Genomic DNA, 26385 nt, shown 5'->3' with positions numbered 1-26385 from the left:
AAGGTCTAAGGACACTAATTATAATGAAAACATTCTGGATTTGATAAAAATAATCAGAGTTCGAAGAGGAATAAAACACGCCGATGTCGCCGCAATAGCCCCTGTCGCGCGACAGGCCTGTCGTCCGGCGCTACAAGTTAGTTTTTACGGATTTTGTTTTTATCATATCTTTTGATCTAGAAGTCCAAATAAGGCATATAATATGTCTTTGGAAAGCTCTTGAAGTCTAATTTCTAAAACAATTAGAATCTGATTAAAATATTTTTTATATAAAAATATATGGCCGAAATAGTGGAAGGGTGTCAGTTTTGGATAGAGTTTCATATTCCATTCATATCTTTCTCATTATAGCTCGGATTTAGTATTATAATATATCATTGGAAAGATAATTTCAAGATCTATTCAAACATATAATATTTGGATAAATATTATGAGGCACAAAAATAATATCTGAATAGATTCCATTTCGTACAAAACAAGGATTCTCAAAATGAGTAGTTTTATTCAATTTTAAAGTCTTTGAAACATAATTATCAATCCTACCTCTATTAGGATTCAAAAGAACCATCTAGAGTATTCTATAAGACTATAATAAAAACTAATAGCTTTAGGAATGATAATAATAGACCCTCCTCTATATCATTGGGCCGCATATAAGAACCAAACCGGGCTCAGTTTAGTATTTTGGCCATAACTTCCTCATTATTCATCGGAATTGGGTTTATAATATATCGTTGGAAAGGTCTTTTCGAACCCTATCCAAATACACTATTATTGAACCCTTTTCATGGACCAAACTAAACTGGATTGGCTATTTTCATAAAATAGAGTGGGCTTTCGAAAACAGAAAGAAAGATTTTTTCATAAAAACTAACCGCAACATTAGACTTTTCACACCTTTACATCGTTCAATAATCAAATGACATGAAAGGTGTTTATCACTGGGTTTAGTTTTTGGGAGACACAAATGGGTGTCTACACAGGGTGTTTAAGATGTTTTGTCTTCCAAGAGCTATATGGAAGACACCATAAGGAAGCCAAAGAAGGCTGACAACACCAAGGTACTTAAAATCCTAGAGGGATGCAATTGACTAGAAGATGAAGGACCTTAAAACAACCATGGAGCAGTAGAAGAAAGAGTTTAAAGAGGGTATGAAAAACAAGGATGAAGAAGTGAAGTTTCTTTTTGACAAGGTGGTTCAGCTAGAAGAGGATTTTAAGGACATTAAAGCTGATATTGTTTTGAAAACTAGGGCACATATGGCTAATGGGTTTGTACTTAATAATAACAAAGGTGAAGAAGGAGAAAAGAAGCTACGATAGATGGTGGACGACTATCTGATTGTTGGAAACATCAAAGACTTGATATCTAGGGAACCTAAGGGTGATGGTATTGAAGTTGAGAAGTCTAATGTTGAGTCTTCACTAGGTCACAATGAGGAACATCCAGCTGTAGGTGCTGGTGGTGAAAAAGACAGACCTCATGCTTAGCTTTTATCTTATGCTTTCTTGGTATGAAAACATCGATTTTGTTTTTGAACTTGTATTTTACTCTGTTCATGGGAGTAAAGGTTTCAATTTTCTAGATTTGCTTTTGACTTTTAACTTTCGATGCTATAGGCTCTTTTTGAATAAATTAGACTTTGGTATTTTACCTATATTATACTTCGCTTTTGCTTCCAAGCATCTATGATTTTTTTTTCTTTAAGTGTCTTTGGTACTTGGCGCTTTGGCCCTTAGTTCATTTGTAGCTTTGGTAGGTTATAGCTGCACTTGGATCACAAGGGTTACAGGTGGCCGTTGGCATAACCAACGGTCCTCCATTGCTAAAGTCAGTACAGATTCTGATTGAATAACTAAAGATAAATTAATTAAGTTTGAGATTACGTGGTTGATTCTTCGTCTTCATTTCCTTGCGTTTTCTGATTATAACTGGGTTGTTGGGGGTCCTTCCTTAGATGCCCATGGCCACTTAAAATCCTAGGACTTTACACTTGTTAGGGTGTATTAGGATTTGAATTCATGACTGTTTGTGAGACCTTGAATTAGAAATGATACTCTCATCACGCTTTTTTGTAAGAAACAAGTAGGAGTCGCCAATGAGTTTTAGGAAAACTCATAAACCTCGTTCATGCCTTTCTTCCATGTGGATTTCATGGAATAATTAGCACGAATCGTAAGTTTGCCCATGCCCAAATTGGTCTACATAAACCAGAAATGAGTTCGGGAGCGAGGGTACCAAAATAACGTTCCTTTTAGGGAGGAATCGCTATTCTAGCCCTAGTACGGCCTCTACTAGCTCTTCCTTTTTTGCAATTTCATTACCAAATAATATATGCAACGCGATACCTAAAACTAAGTTTATTTTATTTACACACGTTAATTCACATAGGAATTACATTGCAATGTCGTTATTCTTTATTTAATCAATTTTGTGGAAAGAACAAGAAAATAAACAATATTCGCCTTGGCTTAAGTGATCAGCCAACAATTAATTATCCAATTCTAATCTTTATTTAACGCAGGATACTATGTGGAAATAATTAATTATTCCTTTTAAGGTGATCAAACAACACTAATTAATTAATTAAGATTCTTTTAAACAAGAAAATAAATATGATTTATCTAAGTGCTCGGGAATTTACCACTTCTCTTTGATAGATCTTCGTTTAGAACAATTATGGACACTTTCTTGTTGGGGAACCTCCACCGTAGTAACAAAATATCAAGGGGTGAATGTTTAGGACAAGAGGGGTTAAATAGCACAAGTTCACAAGTATTCTAAAAGAGTTTTAGGTTATTTTTTCTGTGCTTAAGCCTCGGATTAAGCCTCTATTTATAGGGAATGGGTAGGATTAGGGTTTTGAACATTCTACCGCAGTAGGTGTCGCGCGCAACAGGATTAGTTGCACGCAGTATTCCAGCGCAAGTGATTGGGTGGTGCTGCTATGGGCAACACAAATGAGTGTCGCGCGCGACATTAAGGTAAGATTTGATTCTATATTTTTGTAAAATTTTGAATCTTCCGCGAGCACATCTCTAGAGGTTGTGCTGAGTGTCGCGCGCAACTAAATTAGTTGTGCGCGCCTTCCCAGCGTGACTGATTGAGATGCACGCGGATTTTCCTGCGGCAACATTTAAATTTGACCTAGGCGCTCCTAAATCCTTCAGTATTGGGTTTTAAGCACGTGCTTAAGCCTAATAATGATCGGATTTAGTTAATTGGACCTTGTTTAGCTTTTTTTTAGTTTGGGCTAGTTTTGTGTTTTGTGGCTTAACCAGTTATCCATAAGCATTCTCCACTTCAATCTAACACGAAGATGGTTTTATTTTCGTCATTGCACTTCCTGTTGGGACAGGTTGCCAAAAGTAGATGTCTACATTAACGAATTTCTTTTTTTATATTTTTCTTTTTATGATATCCTTCTAATGTGACTCAAAATTACGAAGGGACAAATTTGCTATTGGGAACCTAAACCAAAACTAAAAGCTATCCTGAACACGTCACAAATAGTCATATAATCATATAATAAATATACAATAAGCCATTGATCCACATAATACTTTTCTAAGGTCGAAGCTTTGGTGTCCAAGGGTACCATATCTTAAGAAACGATACACAAATCAATCACTCAACGTGTTGACTCATGACATAGTCCTCCCAACATTTTGTTAGCAATATGGGTGGGATGTTTGTTATTGATTTCGGGATAGAAGCCTTGTGTTGGAGACCCCTAGTCAATGAGCCAATCCTCAAGGGTTATAGTGTGCTATGATTATACATGATGCAATTTTGCTTGTTTGGTTTTTACTTTTGCAAAAAAGGAAGATATTATGCGTTCAAGTCTCACTCTCTAACTAGAGAGTATCCAAGTTAATTCCCGTTACAACCCATAGGCAACCTAGGATTTGAAACCTTGGACCATAACTGAAAACTAATCTTTTAACCTCTAAGTCCCCAGTGGAAAAGCCATTGAGAGGAGGGTGTGCCCATCGTAGGGGATCCTCTTCCTTTATGCCTATATCCCTTTAAAAGCCTAGGACTTAACACTATTTTAAGGTGTATTAGGATTTGAATTCCTAACTGTTTGGGGACCTTGAATTAGAAGTGATCCAATCATTACACTTTTTTGTAAGAAATTAGTAATATGAAACTCTATCCAAAACTGACACCCTTTCTCCCAATGAGTTTTAGGAAAACTCATAAACCTCACTCATGCCTTTCTCCCAAGTAGAGTTCAAGGGATATTTAGCACGAATCATAAGTTTATCCATGCCCAAATTGGTCTACTTGTACCAAAAATGAGTTCGGGAGTGAGGGTACTAAAATAACGTTCCCTCAAGGGGGGAATCGCTATTCTAGCCCTAGTGTGGCCTCTACTAGCTCTTCCTTTTTTCACAATTTAATCACCAAACAATATATGCAACATGATACCTAAATCTAATTAAGTTATTTTATTTTATTTACAAGAATTAATCACGTAGGAACTACATTGAAAAAGTCGTTTTTTTATTCAAATTCGTAAAAAATAACAATAAACAAGATTCGTCTTGGCTTAGGTGATAAAACAACAATTAATTATTCCAATTCTATTCTTTGATTAACGAACACAAGAAGACTATGTTAAATTGATTAATTAAATATTTATTTAAAGTGATTAAACAACTCTAATAATTAATTAAAGTTGTTTTGAACAATAAAAAGAAGGTTATTTATCTAAGTGCTTGGGAAACTAACCACTTTTCTTTGCGAGATCTTTGTTTAGAACACTTATGGACTCTTTCTTGTTCAGGAACCTTTACCATAGGGACAAGTAATAAGATGGGTGAGTGTTTAGGAAAAAAATGTTGATAATACACAAGTTCACAAAGTTTCTATCAGTGTTTCGGGTTAATTTCAATTTGTTTAAGCTTTGGATTAAGCCCCTATTTATAGGGAATGAGTGCATTTATGGTTTTTTGCATTATGCCGTAGTAGGTGGCGCGTGCATCTTGAAGGGTCGTACGCGCCTGCTGCGCGCAAGTGATTGAGATGTGCGGCCAGGGGCACCACAACTCATTTTCATGCGCGCGATATTATGGTAAGATTCGATTCAATATTTTTCACAAAATTCTAAATCTTTTGTGAGCGCATCACTGGAGGCTACGCTGGGTGTCACGCTCAACCTTGGAAGTTACACGCGCCAAACCAACACGACTTCAGTTTTTAACCTAGGCACCCCTAAGTCTGTCAAAATTAGGTGTAACTTTGGATTTAAGCCTAATTATTGATCGGGCTTAGTTAATTGGACTTTAGTTAATTTTGTTTTATTGGTTAGGCTAGCTGTTTTGCGTTCTTGTGACTTAATCAATAGTTCATAAGCATTCTTTAATTTTATCCAACACAAAGATGGTTTTATTTATTGTCATAGCACTTTCGGTCGGGACAGGAGGCCAAATGTAGATGTCTACAGAATTCTATCCTAGAAAAAGAATAATTACCACCCCAAAAAGATGTCTTTGTCCTTCCTAAATGATTCGGTCAAGATCTCGAGATATATGAGTCAAATTCTAGATAAAGAAAGCGATATTCATAGATCCAATTCGCTGCTCATGCAAAATAAGTAGAAGGCTAGAAAAGAAATTAAGAAAAACATTCTAACATGATACTAGGAATCAAAATCAAAACCTAGACATGATTTCTGTATCATAATAAAAATAAATCAATTAAAGTACTTACTTGGATGCCTATTATCTCTTTCTAATAAAAAAATACACACGTTAGTGTAGACACCTAAAAATGTCTCCCCAAAACCAAACCCGATGATGAACAACCTTTCACCGCCATTATTGGTCGGGTTGAGTATTTAATTTTTGGAGTGCTTAAATCCATATTTCAATTTCATAAACCAACCCAATTCCTATCCCATTTCCCCAAACCATAACTTATTTTCCTCTTTTCGTGCCTTTAAACCCAAAATAATTCATTTCGTGTCCTTTAAAATCATTCATTTCGTGTCCTTTTTATAAAAACATTTGATCCAGTTTATTTTGGTCCATAATATGGGTTTAATGATTAAATAGTTGGATGGGGCTTGAAAAGATCTTACCAACGATATATTATAAGCCCAAATCCGAGTTATAACGAATAAGTTATGGCCAAAATATTAAACCGAGCCCAAACTGAACCTAAGCCCACCTTACCTACGACCCAATGATCATGTGGAGGGTCCAAATTATTTAATCATATTCCTAAACCAATTAGGATTAATTGGAAGCTTCTATAATTTTCTAAAAGATCTTAATTATCCTTTTTAAAAAGATAAGATTAAATAGTTTGAAATTGAATAAAACTCCTTTTTTTTTTAAAATCCTATTTATATTCTAATTGAAAGACGTTCAAAGATAGACAGATATTATTTTCGTGCCTCATAGTTTTTATCTAAATTTTATATTGTTGGATAGCCCTTGAAATTATCTTTCCAATGATATATTATAATATCAATTTCGAGCTATAACGGAAAAGATATGAATAAAATGTCAAACTCTATCTAAAACTGACACCGTCTCACTATTTCGGCTATATATTTTGTTGTAAAAAATATTTTGATCTGATTTTAATTGGGTTAAAAAGTAGACTTCAAGATCTTTCCAACCATATCTTATTCATCTTATTCCAATTTCTGGTTCAAAAGGTATGATAAAAACAAAAACCACAAAAACTGCTGTCTATCGCAAGAGTTTTATCCGATTCGAATTCTTATCTTTTTCTTGATTCTTCGACCTATTTTTTCCTATAAATAGAGGTCAAATCACCCCTTTTTGAATCATCAACAAGCTTGATCATCAAATCATTCTCTTCTCCCTCTTTAGCCTAAATACTAGCCACCCTATTCTCTAAATACTTCCCCTAATTAAGCACTCCTAGGAGTTCATACAATACCCGAATTTCTATACTTAAACCAAGTCGTGAAAGGTATAATTAACTGAGGGTTTGGACCAAATTAACTCTACTTTTATTTAGCTTAATTGTTTTCATTTGATTTATATTTTTATTGAAGTTACTAACGGTTTATTCATGATGTAGCAATTCAAGGAAACGCGTAAAAGTGAATAATTATTTACTTAATTACTCTTATTTTATTTTTATATTGCTAGCATCATGATTAGGGTTATTATTATTATTTGATTTGACTAACGTTATTATTAAATTAATTCCAATATTAATGGTAATTATATTGTTATTATGATCACCATATTGCATATTTTAAAGGGAATATGTAATTGAAAATCACGCCTAATAAGATAATTTGGACAACCGGCTTAAGATCTTTTTTAATCTTGTTATTAAATCAAGTGATCAAAAATATTTTAGAATAATGTGTTGCATTAATATTAAACTAATTTATCTTAATAATAGTTTGGAGCAAATTGAATTTTATTTGTATTCCTTTGAGATCGCAAGAATCATTTTTCACTATAAGAACCGAGTAGAGGCCAATACGGGGAATGTGACTCCATGACTCACTTCGTACCATCATCCCCGATCCTCCTTTCGTGGTTCCAAACCATATGGAGTTAGTAATTTCATGGAATATGAATGGGGTGTAACCTTCACGGGTCAATCATTGTTGCCTATTGTTGTCCCTTATTCGTGGTTGCCTTAAATGATCCGTGAACGGTTTTCAAGTTCCTTAAAAACTTGTTGGCGGCTCCCTACTTTCCTTGTCCCTAATCGTATACGTCAATTCCCACTTCCTAGGAGTGCCAAGCATATTCACACATGCTTTAACGTAGGCGCACTTCGAATGACGCCTACAGTTAGTAACTTCAAGAAAAATATAAAATCAAACAATTAAATTAAATAATTGAAAGAGAGATTTGCGACCAAACCCTCAGAAATTAAAACCTTTCACGTCTAGGGGAAAGGCAACTTCAAACAATGCTAGGTGTGTCTAGTGCTAATGTATGAGGAATTGTGTTTGTAAAAAGCAAGACTAGAAAGAGGGAGAGAGAATTAAGAAATTCTTGATGAGAGTTGGTGATTGAAAACGGGGGTTTTAGGAGGTTATTTATAGAGAAAATCAGCCGAATATGATAAAAAAAATGAATCAGAGTTTCGGAAAGAATAAACTACAACTGCAGCGCCAAACACGCGCCTGTTGTCAGTTTTCCACACGTTTTCTTATTTTTGATAAAATTTAAACATACAAGAGGGTAAAACTGTATTTTCCTTAAAAACACTTCTTTTATTCTAATTAAAACTCTTAAAAGTCAATTTATCAATGCTAATCAAATTAGGATTTAAAAGAACCTTCTAGAAGATTCTAGAAGACTATAATCAATCCTACTTGCATTAGGAATGATAAATCATATTAGGCCCTCTTCTAGATTATTGGGCCGCATATAAAGATCAAATCGGGCCCAGTTTAGTAATTTGGCTATAACTTCCTCATTATTCATCGGAATTGGGCTTATAATATATCGTTTGAAAGCTCTTTTTGAACCCGACCCAAATACACCATTATTGGACCCTTTCCATGGTCCAAATTAAATTGTATTGGTTGTTTTCTTAAAATAGGTTTTAAAAACAGAGAGAAAGAAAAGAAATAAAACTAACCGCATTACTAGACTTTCCACACTTTCACTTCATTTGATTATGATTCGACGCGAAAGGTACTCATCACTGGTTTTGTTTTGGGGAGACACAAATGGGTGTCTACAAAAGCCCCCACTTTGACTGAGTTTGGAGAAACGCAAGTTTCGAAAACAAAAGTCAAAGTATCGATAGGGACGGAGAATGATTCAAAACGTTCTGCAATCCTAAATCATTCTTGTAACGCCGATACCTGAAAACTAGCGTTAGTTAAATAGATAAGAGAGTTAAGAAACGCGTATCTTGCATCGTTGATCACACTTCTGTGAGGGTAATCGATTTGTTGCTACATTTGCTGTTGTGACAACCTAACAAGAGCTAGGGAACGTCATCTTACTGTTTTGATGTTCACTCGTCTCTGAACAAAGAGCTTCTTTGATATGTCTACGCGTCTCTTAACAAAGAGCTTTTTCATTAAATCATAGTGACAACCTTCCCAATCATAGTAAAAGTCGTTGAAGACCGCCCATCACAAACCGCTCTTCTCAAATCTTGGTGACAACCTCCACAATCTTAGCGAATGTCGTTGAAGACCGCCCATCTCGTGCTATTTTCTCAAATCTCGGTGACAACCTCCACAATCTTAGCGAATTCCGTCGAAGACCGCGCATCTCGTGCTATCTTCTCAAATCTTGGTGACAGCCTCCACAATCTTAGCAAATGCCGTCAAAAACCGCCCATTTCATGCTATCTTCTCAAATCTTGGTGACAACTTCCACAATCTTAGTGAAAGCTATCAAAGACTGTTTCATCTCGAATCGTTCTTTTCACAAATCAAATAATAACCTCCTTAATCATAGTGAAAGTATCGAAGGTCGCTTCATCTTAAACCTTCCTTCTTAAATCCAAGAGAGAGACTTTTTTTTAATCTTAAAGCCCCCCTATTGAAAGCTTCGTCATCTTAAATCTTCAAATTAACTCTTCCATCTTTGGAAAATCTTTTTCAAGAACCATGTCTGCGATTCTTAAAGGCTTCAAATTGAGTTGTGAAAATCTTCCATCCTAGGAATTTTTTGTGAACCATTATGTTGGTGCTTTTACTGTTTGTAAACCATTATGTCGGTGCCTTTTCTATGAGCCAATGTTTAGGCTCTTTAAGATAAGTGAGACGATCATTTATCAGGTCGATCACTTTATGTGATTGTAAACAAGCCAATTACTTAATCATATCGGATTTCTTATAGGGGCTAACTAGCTTACCAAGGAACCTAAAATTGTTGTATGAGGTCCGCATAATCTAATATGGGGGCCACACATTGTGTCGCCGCACCAGCGCTCGCTGGAAATATCTAGCGTCGCGCTTTTCTTCTTTCGCCAGGTGGCAGATGTTATCGCAAGACGACAGCCTTGTCATCTAGCACTAGAGTCGGGTCTTCCCTATTTTTTCCTTGCTACTGCTGTTCGTTGCTCGATTTTGCTTTGAACTTTGAACTTGGTCGTTTCCTTTCAACCAAATCCGCTCAAATCTTTTGTAAATTAAAGCTCTTCGTCTCCAATTTACTAATCCATGTAATTTTGCTCAAACTCCTTTCATCTTGGAAGAGTCTCATGCGGCATATTCGCAGTTTTCCAAAAAAATCCAGGAATTCAGCTAAGTGAGACGATCTTTTGTCAGGTCGATCACTTATTGCATTTGTAATCAAGCCGACTACTCAATCATGTCAAATTGCTTATAAGGGCTAACTGGCGTACCAAGGAACCCGGAAGTTGCTGCATCCGGTCCGAATAATCTAATATGGGGGCCACGTATTGCGTCGCTGCACCAGAGCTCGCTAGAACTATTGAGCGACGCGATTTTCTTCTATCGCCAGGCGACAGATGTTGTCGTCAGGCGACAGCCTTGTCACCTGGCGCTGGAGTCAGGTTTTCCCTATTTTGCCCTTCTGTTGCTGTTCGTTGCTCGGTTTCGCTTCGAACTTTGAACTTGGTTGTTTCCTTTCAACCAAATCCGCTCAAATATTTTGTAAATAAAGCTCTTTATCTCTAATTCACTAATCCATGTAATTTTGCTCAAACTCCTTTTATCTTGGAAGAGACTCATGCGGCGTATTCGCGTTTTTCCGAAAAAATCCGGGAATGTTCTTGCTTGCTGGGATGCACCTGCATTTATATTTTTTACTATAAGACTTTTCTCATCTCTTTAATTATCTTAGGGTTGACCTAAGGCTTAGTGTTTCTTGCCTCATTGACTTGACACGACTCAAGGTATAAACCTGACTTAATGATGACTCACTTCGTGTGACTCGTGTGTGCATAGTGTTGACTCAATGTGATAACACGACATGACTCAATGTGTACATGACTTGTGTTTGCATTGTAATGTGATCGTGCGACTCAATAATGCAAAAAAGCAAAAAAATTCCGTCATTTTTGTGGAGGGTACCGACTTTCTCCGGAAAAAGAAAGAAGCAAAAAAAAAAGAAAAAGCAAAGTTTTTAAAGGTGCATGTTGAATGAGCTTAATCCGTTAACGTTTTCTCTCATAGTACAAGGATTGTAACATCTTAGACTATCCTAGTTGACTTGATAATGAAAGTATTTAGGTAACTTAGGCACGGAGGCTAAGTACTTCATACTTTGTGATGCTATGATGATTGATGATGATATGACAAGGCATGCTTTAGCGTTGTGTTAAGATTTCATGACACATCGTCCGTAATGGAAGTATATTTGGCCATGTATCTATTATGTGTGTGATAGTGACACTAAAGTTAGGCCGCAAAGGCTAAGTGTGTGGAAAAATATATATTGAAAAGGGTCAAATGGTGGTGACTCTTAGGCTAGGTAAGCTAATGATGTAGGAATCAAGCTCCCCAAGTCTAGCTCTAAGTAGATAGGGATGAGAATAGGAGATCCCTTGATATGATCATGATTTGTGAATGTGAATGTGAATGCATTTTTATTATGGTCGCACCTCGATGTGAGGTATCCTACGTATCCGTTAGGAATCAGGCCGAACGTAGCTCTAGCCGAACCTTGTACAAGTGTGTGTATACCTCAAAGAGGTCTTTTAAGGGTTGTAACGTGGTTAGGCTAAAGGTTGAAGAAGAAAGGGATGAAAGCTCAAGACCCTAGATAAGCCCCCAAAGTGTGAAACCTTGCTTTTGAATCTTTATATTTTTAAGCTTGAGGCTTTTAACTCTTTTTTAGCTCTCTTTTCTCTTTTTTTTTTGTTTATATTTTTCTCTCTTTGTTTTTTTTTGCTTTTGCATTTATTTTATTTTTAAAAGTGTTGGCAATCCCGATCATGCAGTCTATCACTCACTTGGCATTCATGTTTCTCAGGCACGGTACCGAGCACTTGATAAGAGACGCAATCTGAGACGTGTTTATATCAAAGACGTTCACGTCAAAGACATTGGAACACTTTCCCTTCTGTACACTTTTATTTATTTTTTTGCTTATTTTTTGCTATTTTAATCTTTTGAAGTTACTCAAGCTGTATATGAAATTAAAAATTGCATAAATTGCACACCATCCCATCCCAAGGTTAGGTAGATATGGGTTGAAAAAGAAAGGTCTATCGTTAGAAGAGGCTCAAAGTGGTTTATAAAAAAAGGATTGCATATTTGAAGGGTGAAAGGTGATATAATGTGGATACAAGGGGTGCCTCAAATCATTGGTATACCTTGTGCTTAGTTCGACATGGATTTTTTTTAATGCAATGTAATGAAATGATCATATGCTAGAAAATAAATGCTCATTATTATTAAAGGAGAAGAAATAATGTTCCTACAAAATTAATCTAAGAAAAAAAGGAAGGTGTCTATGCTAGACTTATTGGGGAAAGGGAGAATAAAAGAAATAGAAGAGAGGAGGTCACGAAATCTCGTCGTTGAAGCTCGCCTCTGCCTTGTGTCGTTTGCTTTATCATCACTCGCTCTTCTTGCTAGCTGGAGGCATGGGAAGCTTGTCATTATCGATCAAATGTTGGATAGCTTCCTTTAGCTTCCAACAGCTCTCAGTAGTATGACCCCTACCTTGATGATATTTGCAATGTTCATCTGGATTCCAACTAGGCAATCTCTTTTCACGTGCGGGATCTGGAATAGGTCCAATGGGAGTAATGAGTCCCTTATCATGGAGTCGATTGAAGGAAGTATCGTAGCTCATCCCAATGGGGGTGAAGTCTTTCCTTAGTTACTTCTTAGATCCTTGATTATCCATGGCTAAAACTTCGTTGAGATCAAAGGTACTAACATTGTTACTAGAGTGGGCATTTGTCGTTCTTCTTTCCTTTCCAGACACTGTGGTTGCTATTGTTAGTAGCTTTTGTCTTTACGAGGTTATCTTCGATCTCGATGCCTATGTCATAGACGGCTTTGAAAGTATTCAAGTTGTGTTGATATTTTAAGTGCTTTGAATACTTTTCTTTTAAATTTTTTATGAACATCCTCACAGATTCTTTTTCGGAGGGCACCTCAATCATTTTAGCGGAAGTTTCCCTCCACTTATTGAAGAAAGAAGTAAAGCCTTCATTCTCTTTTTGTCTCAGCATATCAAGTTGTCTATAATCGGTTTCGACTTGAATATTGCATTTATAACTATCAATGAAAGCGTTTACTATCGATTCCCAGGTAGAGGTTTTCTCTTTGTCAAGGGAGAAGAACCATTGTTGGCAAATGGTTTCAAGAGATAAGGAAAACAAGGAATGAAAGACTTTCCTATCAATCCCCTTAATGTTCATTATAGTTTCAAAGGCTCTTAAGTGAAGATAAGGATTATCTGTTGCCTTGAATTTAGGGATGTCAGTGGCATTGAATTTCTGCGGAAGAAGCTCCTAGTCCACCGAGACCCCTTGCGAGCTGATGCCCTGGAATTTATAGTCATTGGATATCTTGCTCAAGATTTCTTGCATGAGCTCCACTTGTTGTTGCTTCACAAGGTCATTGATTTGAAGGGTTAAAGTCTTCAACACCTCAGTCACGTCAGCCATTTGCTTCTTAAATTAAGCTCATTGACTTCTTCTTGACTTGCCATTATCTTCTTAGATTTTCTTTTTCGACCAACCGGTTTATCAAAAAGTTGTACTTGAATAAAGGTGTTTTTCTTGATTAATCTCCCTTCTCTCCTTAACTAAGTACCGTGGAAAGGGAAATTAGGGATATTCACTGTTAATTATTTGACTCAAACTCTATTCAACAAAAGAGGTTAGAAGAATGAATATTGTGATATGGGGAAAGCACGTAGAGAATGGAAAGATGATGTAGATGAAGAGATATGAAAAAATTAGGAATAGAATGTACCCCTAACTCAAATGACGGAAAAAACCGACTCATGCATGAACCTAAGACATGGTCAAGGTGACATATATATAAAGTGTGTGCTAAGACTAGTGACTGTAGGTGACATGTTAAGACTCTTGTGTGAGACTATGTGACTAGACTCAATTAAGGACTTAACAAAGGTACAAAATAATCAAATTAATTAGCAGACTGTTTAATTAGACCATAGTGATGACTCGAGCAAAATGTTGAACTGTCGCCAAAGCAACAGGACTGTCGCCGCACTCTGCAGTGCAGCGCCAGACGACAGAGTTGTCTCCAGGAGGTGCACAGCATAGTGTGGCGCTGCAGCCCAAATCGTGGCGCCATTGCTGGAGCTTTAATCTGGGACTACTTTCAGTATTTTAACTCTACGGGACATGTCTTAAATCGTACTAAGTCAATTCCGATTAAATTATTAGACTTTAATTACTCAAATTAATTAATTAATTAATTAGACAGAGTCCTTTAGTCATTAATATTTTTATTTTAGTCTTAAACACAAGTCAAACAAACGGTTAGGAAATACACATAGAGTATGCACAACAAATAATTCACAATTAGGAAAGTAGTCACAATATGATGCAATGAGTTTGCAACCTAACCATGGCTCTAGTTCTCTAAATTTTGGGATATGGGTTAGTCAAAGAGGGTCCATGGTTAATTGTCCGGATGCACCGCGCGGAAGCCTTACCTTTTGAAGGGTTGGCGCGAGTGGATGGCACACCGCGAGTTAAAAACTCGCTTCCATGGTTTGGTGAATTCAACATTCTCGGATGTACCCTTTGTTGCACAGAGCGTTCAATCAGGTAGATGGAGCATGAATTCCCAAAGGGTTATGTCCATATGTAGAACACATATGGGTTTCAGAAAAGTGAGAAAAACTCAATCAGGAAGTAGAATCGAACAAACAGTGCTAAAAACTGGTCAAAATTAAAACGTATATTTCTGACTCGGTATTGGAAGAACTTGGCGCTAGCGAACAGAGGCTGTCACCGCAATATGGCTCTGTCACCTGGCGACAGAAGTATCGCCTGGTGACAGAAACATATTGTTGGCGATAGACTCTGTTTTCTGGATGTCAGTTCCTACATGCCTCACCAGCATACTGTGCTCTACAAAATTCTCCAGTTCTTCGCAGCATTATTTTGATCCTAGTTGTGAAAGATATTCCTCAAATTTCCTACGTGTAAAAATCCTATGTTTTTAACTCATTATGGATGGTCTTTCAAATTAGATCTTTTTATGCATATGATAATAATGTTAATCAAAATTACGCACATGAAATACTTAGAACTTTTCAAGTCACATCCACTCATTCTAAATAATTGTCAAAATAAATTTTAAGAATTGAAATAGAAATCCTCCCCATTGGAGTCGCCAAAAATTGTAGGGAATATTTCAAGCATTACCCCAAACTTGAACCCTACTATGATCATACACTTAAGCATGGTGACGTTCAAAGGAAAGGAAGCTAGAGCAAAAGAGTCGCCAACAAGTTTTAGTAACTGGTAAACCGTTCAGATGGTGGAGGTTACACCCCTTAATAATCCAGGAGATCGTTAACCTAAATAGGTCTGGAACCAAGACTAGAAGTTCGGGGATAAAGGTACAAATTCAACCTAACAGATATTGAACCTGCTCTAATAATAGGCCTCTACTTTATTCTTCTCGTATTCATGTGCGTTTTCTGACTAACATGTAATCATTAGGTTTACCCTAAATATGTTTAATCTATGTTGGTTGAATATTAATGCACAAATAAAACTATTATTAGCGATCACTTGAATTATAATCAAATTAACGCTAAACAAGATTATTAATTATCTTATTAAGCGTGATTACAAGTACCAATTCTCTTTAAACATGCATAAATGGCGTGATCAACCAATAACAATAAATATATATCAAGCAACATGATATTAACAAGTATTATATAAGTTACCCGTAAATTAACAAATACTAACATGAAATAATTCGTAAATTAACAAATAACGTAAAACAATTTGTAAATTAACAAATTACGTGAAACATTTCGTAAATTAACAAATTACGTGAAACAATTCGCTAATTAACAAATTACATTAAATTATATAATTCAACACAAAAATAATCATAATCATGATAAAGCATAATATTAATAGCAAGATCCTAGGCATGATACTAACAAGATTAATAACAAACCCTAGCATGTCACTAAACAATAAAGATCAAATATATAGTCCTAACATGATATTAACATGAATATTAGGAAAGACAATCGAAGGCATCATAGAAATCATAGTTGACATTATATTCTTCATTCTAAACATGATACTAGCAACTTATTGTTGTCATTCTAAACACCAAATTTAGAAAAACATTCTAACATGATACTAGAAATCAAAATAATAACCTAGACATGATTTCTATATCATAATAACAATAAATTAATTAAATTACTTACTTAGATGCCTCGTATCTCTTTCTAATAACAAAATACACACGTTAGTAACTTCAAGGAAAATATAAAATCAAACAATTAAATTAAATAATTGAAAGAGAGATTTGAGACCAAACCCTCAGAAATTAAAATCTTTCACGTCTAGGGCGAAGGCAACTTTAAACAATGCTAGGTATGTCTAGTGCTAATGTATGAGGAATTGTGTTTGTAAAAGGCAAGACTAGAAAGAGGGAGAGAGAATCAAGAAATTCTTGATGAGTGTTGGTGATTGAAAACGGAGGTTTTAGGAGGCTATTTATAGAGAAAATCAGCCGGATATGATAAAAAAAAACGAATCAGAGTTTCGAAAAGAATAAAACACGACTGCAGTGCCAAACACGCGCCTGTCGCCAGACGACAGGGCTGTGGCCAGATGACAGACATGTCGTATGGCTCTGCAATCAGTTTTCCACGCGTTTTTTTATTTTGATAAAATTTAAACATACGAGAGGGTAAAACTGTATTTTCCTTAAAAAAACACTTCTTTTATTCTAATTAAAACTCTTAAAAGCCAATTTATCAATGCTAATCAAATTAGGATTCAAAAGAACCTTCTAGAAGATTCTAGAAGACTATAATCAACCTAATGACATTAGGAATGATAAATCATAATAGGCCCTCCTCTAGATCATTGGGCCGCATATAAAGATCAAACCGGGCCCAGTTTAGTAATTTGGCCATAACAACCTCATTATTCATCGAAATTGGGCTTATAATATATCATTGGAAAACTCTTTTTGAACCCGACCCAACTACACCATTATTGGACCCTTTCCATGAACCAAATTAAATTGGATTGGTTGTTTTCTTAAAATAGGTTTTCAAAAACAGAGAGAAAGAAAAGAAATAAAACTAACCGCAACATTAGACTTTCCACACTTTCACTTCATTCTATTATGATTCGACGGGAAAGGTACTCATCACTGGGTTTGGTTTTGGGGAGACACAAATGGGTGTCTACAGTAAGGAACATACGAATCAAAAGAAAGAAGGAAAAGAAAAAGATATTGAAGTAAGAGAATTTCCCACTTAAGAGAAAGGTTATCTCAGATCTAGACTTAGTTTCGTTTATTGAAGATGAGGAGGATAAAATGGATTCCTTAATGACCAGGAAAAAGAAAAAAGGGAAAAGCATTGACTGCGGAGCTCATGAAGTAGGGCCATCTTCTTCTAAATTTGGGCTTAGGCCGATGCCTTCTTTCGTTTTTGAATTTTACGTTGACCTAACTTATGCAGATGATGGGCTTTTGGTGGTTGACATAGAATAACCACCTCTAGCACTGTGATTGGCCTTCTTTAAAATTGTTAGGGCATCAAAAGCCTAACAACCCGCACAATTCTAAAATCCAGAAATATTATTAGGTCTTTTTGTTTGGATTTTATTTATTTAGTAGAAACTAAGAGTAGTCCGAATTTAGTTTTTAATTGCTTAAGGGTGTCAACCCTAGAGGTTTTAATCGTTGTTTATGGATAAGTTGGAAAGACAATAACCTGTTTGATTTTGTTTTTGTTTGTATCAATTTCCTTTTAGCTGATGTTAACGACAGTATTAATAGGAAATAGAGATAGATTTTGGTGTACGCCGAACCTTGCACTTCTCTTAGAGCCAAGGTTTGGGATTTTCTCAACCAATGGACGAATCAAAATCTAAATTTACCAACAGCAGTCTTAGGTGACTTCAATCAAGTCTATTCTAGTTTAGACAAAATAGGTCTTAACTCCTCAACTATAAGGGATTCCAATCTTTTTAACGAATGGAAAGCTCTGAATGATTTCCAGGACTTCCTTTATGAAGGACCGAAATTTACTTAGTCAAAAAGGAGAAAGGGTGATGAGTTTAGTTATAAAGAGACTAGAGAAAGGCTATGCAAATACTAGCTTGGTTTCCATCTTTCGACACACTATAATCGAACATCAACCAATACAAATTTCAGATCATGCTCCAATTATTTTCCAAAATAATACCAAGCTAGGAAAAAGAGGAGTTTTTACAAATTAGAGAGATGGAGTCTCAATTACAACGAATGTATTGAGGTAGATCTCAATAATTGGGGTACGACTCAAAGGCTCTCCCATGTTCAATTGGCTGGGAAACTACAGCGACCTAAATAAGGAATATAAAAAAGGAGGCTAAACAATAGGGAAGAGTGGAATGGTGAAAGGGACAAATTAGAAAGTGACCTCCTAAAAGCGTAATTGCTTCTGGAATATGATGGAAGGGATGATAAAATTTTTGATAGCTAGCAAGAAACTAGAAGATTACTCGACTAACATGGCTTTGTACTAGAGATAACTGGCAAAATTGAAGTGGAATTACGTCGGCGGAACTTATTCCCAGTAATTTTTTAGTTTTGTAACAGGAAGGCAAGCACAAAATAAACTAGAAGCCATCAAAGATGATAGGGGAATGTAGGGAATTTTTCAAACCCAACTTTGAGCCCCACTGTGATCATGCATTTAAGCATAGTGGCGTCCAAAGGAAGGAAGCTAGAGATAAAAGAGTCGCCAACAAGTTTTAGGAACTTGTAAACCGTTCACGGGTGTGAAGGTTACACCCCATTCACGATCATGGAGATCGCTAACTCCATAGTGGTCCAAAACCATGACTAGATATTCAAGGATGATGGTACGAATCTATCCTAAAACAGATTGAACCCGCCTTAAATCGACCTTTACTTAATTTTTATGATATTCATGTGCACTTTTCGATCAACATACATACATCAAATTAATCCTAAACCTAATTAATCTACGTTAGTTGATTATTAATGCACAATTAAATATATTATTGGTGATTACTTGAGTTAAAATCATATTAGCCTAAATCAAATTGTTAATTATCATATTAGGCGTGATTTCAAGTACAAGTTCCCTTTAATCCTGCAAGAAAGGGCGTGATCAAGTAAAAACAATTCGCAACATAATTGACACAACAATTATCATCTTTATAATATCATCAAAATATAATTAGCAAGATCCTAGACATGATACTAAACAGATTGATTACAAATTCTAATATGTCACTAATAAATAGAGATCAAAGCTTTATCCTAAACATGATACTAGAAATCAACACGGTATTAGAAATATTAGTTAACACCCTAAACATGATACTAGGAATCATAATCACCATCCTAACATGATACTAAAAATTAACATAAAATTCTAAGCATGATTTCAATGTCAAAAGAGTAAATAAGTAATCAAATTATTCACTTTAATGCCTCATACCTCTTTCTATAAAAACAACACACATGTTAGTAAACTTCAAGAAAGATAAAATCAAACAAAGAAATCAAGTATGAATTGAAATATAGATTTGGGACCAAACCCTCAGAACAATCAACCTGTCACATCGAGGTCGAAGGCAACGTCAAGTATGGCTAGGAGTATTCGAATCTAATAAGGAGGCCTACTAGAAAAAGGGTTTTTATCGACGAACATATTCGCCGTTATATGCCCAAAAATTGGTCATTAAAATTAATAACGACAAAATAAATAAATTTAATCGTCAAGTTGATGTAACAGTTTCAATAACGGCAATGTTCATCGTTAACAAATAATGACAATATACACGCTTGTGTATACTTATTAACGACAAAAAATCTTCTCATCGTTATTTAACGACGGTACACTTTGTTGTCGTAATTAAATTCATATGACGACGAACCTATATTCATTAAAGACCACATTATCTCTTGTAAAATTATATGAAAATCATCTTAAATATTCAAATTTTTGTAAATCAACGACGGTAAAAGTTTGTAGTTATATATGAATATTATAACAAGAATCACTTACCTTGCAACCCTATCCTATAATAATTTTTTTAACCTGCTTTTTTGTAATGAAATAATTATTGTATTTAGTATGAGAAGAATGTTTACAATAATCATGAAAAATATAAAATTAATTATTAAAACACGTTTCAAGTAATAATGAAGCGTCATACACTAGTCTGATCCATACTACCTACATAAATAATACTGAGTATATAAAAATCCTTGATAACGTTCTAAAGTAAGTCTCCACATGATTTGTAAGATCTTCATTTTGTTTTTGGCAGTAGTCATGTAATACCCCGTGTTTTCATACGTATTTTCTAATTAATTAATTAAGAATTATTTTATAAAAAGGGTATTTTAGTAAATTCATTATGTGGAGCCAAAACAATATTTGAATTTGGCGCCAAATATGAGTATTTAATCATTTGAATAATTAATTATTTTTAGATTTCTAAATTAATAATATAGGTTTAATTATCTTTTTTAAGGTCAGTCCATATTTTATTATACTAACCATTTCAAGAGAAATATCTAATATACATTATTTATTTAACTAATTCTACATTATCTAAAATATTTATTTATTCAATTATTTTATTATTATTTTCATTTTAAGATTAAAAATAAAAATAAAAAAATAAAAAAATTGTGAAACGTGATTTGATCATGTTTTGAAGAGTGATTGTTATCACTTTAGTTTGTTAATTATTATATTTTAAATTAACCTCTAATTCTTCTTCATTATCTCATTTTGTTCCTATCTTTCTTCTCCCAACCATATGTATATCCATTTAAATTAATCATTCAAATACTTTTATTAAAATAAATACCTTCAAACATAATTTATTTCAAAATCAATTTAATTCAATCACCAATTAAATCATGTAAAACATGTTATTCAAACCAATTACTTTCAAAGGTATCTAGCCAACTAAACGTACCTTGATCCTTGCTAGACTTAAATTTCTCCTATCTTTCTTCTCCCAACCATATGTGTTCCTACCTTGAGACAAGTTGCTAATCTACGAGCGATAAGATGGTCAAGATAAGATGTGTTCCTATTATGCTTAGTACCCATGACAGTGTTTGCTATGAAGTTGAATATGTGATTATTGAGTTTCTTTATGTAAAAGTAATAATTTCATTGAAACAAGAATTTTATTATAAGTATGCAAAATGAATTTTCAAATACACAATTTTCAAAATATAGTTTTGTATTCTTTGTTTCTAAATAGTTGTTTGGATTGAAAACTTTCATAGATCTTTTAAAATCTTTTATTAAATATTTTTATTTCAGTTCATACTTTGTAATTATATATATATACGAGACTTTTACAACAATTTCTCCGAATGTAAATATTTTAAATTATTTTTCGAATGACTTATAAAATTATTTTTCGAGTTTACTCACTACTTTTATTTGTATTCAAATCATTTTAACCTAAGCTCTTTGGATGTTTGAAACTTTTTTAGTTTCCTTATTTTGATTGATGATTGTTGATATATTGTTAATATAGTTGATTTATTTAATGAATTGCAGTGTTGATCGAGTTACGGGGGCGTAACTCCTTTTAAGGGGGGTAGAGGGCGATAGAGTTTCGCGCGTTTGCTTTTCGAGTCATTTTTGAGTGATTTTGAGTCTTACTTGAGTTTGGTTGGAGTCTAAGTCAAGTTAGTATTGTGCATGAACCAATAATTTCAAAATGATTTTCGTTTCTTTTGGCTAAGTTTCGGTTCGAAACTTATTTTAAGGGGGGTAGACTGTAATACCCCGTATTTTCATACGTATTTTCTAATTAATTAATTAAGAATTATTTTATAAAACGGGTAGATTAGTAAATTCATTATTTGGAGCAAACATAATATTTGAATTTTGGCGCCAAATATAAGTATTTAATCATTTTAATAATTAATTATTTTTTGGATTTCTAAATTAATAATATAGGTTTAATTATTTTTGTTAAGGTTGGTCCATATTTTATTATACTAACTATTTCAAGAGAAATATCTAATATACATTATGTATTTAACTAATTTTATATCATCTAAAATATTTATTTATTCAATTATTTTATTATTATTTTCGTTTTTATATTAAAAAAAATAATAACAAAAAAAAATTATGAAACGCGATTTGATCATGTTTTGAAGAGTGATTGTTATCACTTTAGTTAGTTAATCATTATATTTTAAATTAACCTCTAATTCTCTTCTTCATTATCTCATTTTGTTCATATCTTTCTTCTCCCAACCATATGTATATCCATTCAAATTTTCTTATCTTTTAACCCAACTATCAATCTAGACTTAATTTGATTCAAGTACCTTAACAACCTCAAAAACTTATCACGTTTTCTAGTAATCATATCACACCTTAAACTCTATCCTTTATACACCCTCAACACTATAAATAAACCCTTAATTCTTCCCACTTATTCACACCAATTCTCTATTTTTCTTCTCCTCTCTTTACATAAATCATCTCGTTTAACTTTGAAGCCAATTTTCGGTCACTTCTGGTAAGTTTTTGGGGTATTTATTTTTCACAAAAGATTGTTCCTCTCGAAAAATTCTTGAGGTTAGGCTCAAGAATCACCCAATTCAAAGTTATATCTAAGGAGTTATAGCCTCTAGAAGTTCTGCCTATTCTTTCCAACGGAAATCCAATTCTTCTCTTTTCCTTGGTTTCTTATCTTTTCTTATTCTCTTCTCTTATTCAATTATCATTATTATTATTATTATTATTATTATTATTATTATTAATTACTATGAGTAGTTTTAATGATATAAAATTAGATTTTTAATAATTTTTATGTTGAAAGTTTCATGTACATATAGTTGGGAGGTTTTAATTTAATTATTTGTGATTATTTGTTAACCTTATATTGATTAAGGTTATATTTATTTGTAGGGTATGTTCAATCAAGGTTCTTGAGGTTCTTTTTGTGTGGTTTTTCTAGCAAGGATCAAGGTACGTTTAGGTGGCTAGATACCTTTGAAAGTAATTATTGGTTTGAATAACATGTTTTACATGAATTGATTGGTGATTGAATTAAATTGATTTTGAAATAAATTATGTTTGAAGGTATATATTTTAATAAAAGTATTTGAATGATTGATTTTTAAATCATGTTTTGAATGGTTTGGATTACTTATCGTGTGTAAATAATATTGGGAACTATTGGATATTAAAAGGATTTATTGAACCATTGAATTATTGTTATTAATGCTTTATAAGCATGTTAGTAATCCCACTATGCGGATTTGGTTTATTGATAAGGCTTTGGACTTTGTATGACCGGGTCTTTCCTCAAGAATAGCCTTGTAATATAAGGAGACTAGCTTGGGGGGTGTGTACACTTGGGTGAGGAATTTGATTAAAAGGAATTGGTTCTTAATAAAGGAATTAGTTTTATTAACAATTACTTTTAATATTGAATCATTAGAATCGGTTTTGGAACAATGAGTTTTGAATTTATTGGATTAATTATTGGAATTGGTTTTAAAAGCATGTTTGCAAATAAATTGAGTTTACACTATCTTGCACTTATCTTACTTAGCATATTTTGTTAATCCGTATTTCTTATTTGTTTTGGTTCGCCCTATTTACCGTAATGGTAAGACTTGTTGACTATTTTTAGGTGGAGTACGTCATGAATGAGCATATGGGAGTCCATGGATTTGCTTCACCTAGTTTAGGATTGTTGGTCTTGTCTTTATTTTTGAGCACTCATAACAATGTTACTATTTTTTTAAGTATTAATAAAATAAAATTGAGTTTTCGATGCAAGTTTTGTTGTTGAGTTAAGTACTTTGAGTAGCCTTGCATAATCACGCGGCGGTAATATGTCTAAGTCTTTCTCTACGGTATAATTATACATATTATACTAGTATTTCCGTAGATGGAGATTTGGAGGTGTTACAAAGTGGTAGCAGAGCATATATTAAAATTCAATTGTTATGAGTGGGGGTGAAACAAGTATTTTATTACAAGTATGCAAAATGAATTTTCAAATACACAATTTTCAAAATAAAGTTTTGTATTCTTTGTTTCTAAATAGTTGTAGAGGGCGATAAAGTAATTCAATTGTAATAAGAATAGGATATTTTATTAAAAATTTTATTATTACTCCAATTTTAATCTTTTAAGGACCGTTGAAACTGATACCACTTTGTATCAACCCCAAATCTCCCTCTACGGAAATTCTAGTATAATACGTATAATTATACCGTAGAAATAGACTTAGGCGTATTACCGTTGCGTGATTACACGAGGCTACTCAAAGTACTTAACTCAACAACAAAACTTGCATCGAAAACTCAATTTTCTTTTATTAATACTTATAAAAATAGTAATTGTTATGACTGCTCAAAAATAAAGACAAGACCAACATTCCTAAACTAGTTAGGTGAAGCAAATCCCTAGAATCCCATATGCTCATTCATGACTCCACCTGAAAATAATCAACACTGCTTACCATTACGGTAAACAGGGCGAACCAAAACAAATAAGAAATACGGATTAGCAAAATATGCTAAGTACGATAAGTGCAAGATAGTGTAAACTCAATTTATTTGCAAACATGCTTTTAAAACCAATTTCAATAATTAATCCAATAAATTCAAAACTCATTATTCCAAAACCGATTCCAATGATTCAATATTCAATATAATAGTTAATAAAACCAATTCCTTTATCAAGAACCAATTACTTTTAATCAAATTCCTCACCCTAGTGTGCACCCCCCTCCCAAGAAGTCTCCTTATATTACAAGGATATTCTTGAGGAAAGACCCGGTCATACAAAGTCTAAAGCCTTATCAATAAACCAAATCCGCATAGTGGGATTACTAATAATTCAATGGTTCGATAAATCCTTTTAATATTCAATAGTTCCAAATGTTATTTAAACATGATAAGTAATCCATACCATTCAAAAACATGATTTAAAAATAAATCATTCAAATACTTTTATTAAAATAAATACCTTCAAACATAATTTATTTCAAAATCAATTTAATTCAATCACCAATCAAATCATGTAAAACATGTTATTCAAACCAATTACTTTCAAAGGTATCTAGCCACCTAAACGTACTTTGATCCTTTCTAGAAAAACCACACAAAAAGAACCTCAAGAACCTTGATTGAACACACCCTACAAATAAATATAACTTTAATCAATATCAGGTTAACAAAAAATTAAATTAAAACCTCCCAACTATATGTACATGAACCTTTCAACATAAACATTATTAAAAATCTGATTTTATATAATTAAAACTACTCATAATAATTATTTATAAATCTCCCATAATAATAATAATAATAATAATAATAATAATAATAATAATAATAATATTAATAATAATAATAATAATAATAATAATAATAATAATAATAATAATAACTGAATAAGAAAGAGAATAAGAAAAGATAAGAAACCAAGGAAAAGAGAAGAATAGGATTTGCGTTGGAAAGAATAGGCAGAACTTGCAGAGGCTATAACTCCTTTGATATAACTCCGAATTGAGTGATTCTTGAGCCTAACCTCACGCATTTTTCGAGAGGAACAATCTTCTGTGAAACGTCAATACCCCAAAAAACTGACTACAAGTACCTGAAAATTGGCTTCAAAGATAAATGGGATGATTTGTGTAAAAAGAGGAGAAGAAAAGTAGAGAATTGGTGTGAATAAGTGGGAAGAATTAAGGGTCTATTTATAGTGTTGAGGGTGTAGAAACTAGAAAGGATAGAGCTTAAGGTGTGATATGATTACTAGAAAACGTGATAAGTTTTTGGGGTTGTTAAGGTATTTAAATCAAATTAAGTCTAGATTAATAGTTGGGTTAAAAGATAAGAAAATTTAAGTGGATATACATATGGTTGGGAGAAGAAAGATAGGAACAAAATGAGATAATGAAGAAGAGAATTAGAGGTTAATTTAAAATATAATAATTAACAAACTAAAGTGATAACAATCACTCTTCAAAACATGATCAAATCACGTTTCACAATTTTTTTTATTATTTTTTTTATTATTTTTTTTAATATAAAAATGAAAATAAATATAAAATAATTGAATAAATAAATATTCTAGATAATATAAAATTAGTTAAATACATAATGTATATTAGATATTTCTCTTGAAATAATTAGTATAATAAGGACCGACCTTAAAAAAATAATTAAACCTATATTATTAATTTAGGAATCCAAA

This window comes from Chenopodium quinoa, unplaced genomic scaffold (assembly GCF_001683475.1).
Source record: "Chenopodium quinoa cultivar QQ74 unplaced genomic scaffold, ASM168347v1, whole genome shotgun sequence".
Taxonomy (NCBI): domain Eukaryota; kingdom Viridiplantae; phylum Streptophyta; class Magnoliopsida; order Caryophyllales; family Amaranthaceae; genus Chenopodium; species Chenopodium quinoa.
The sequence above is the reverse complement of the archived record's forward strand: the minus strand, read 5'-3'. Positions refer to the sequence as shown.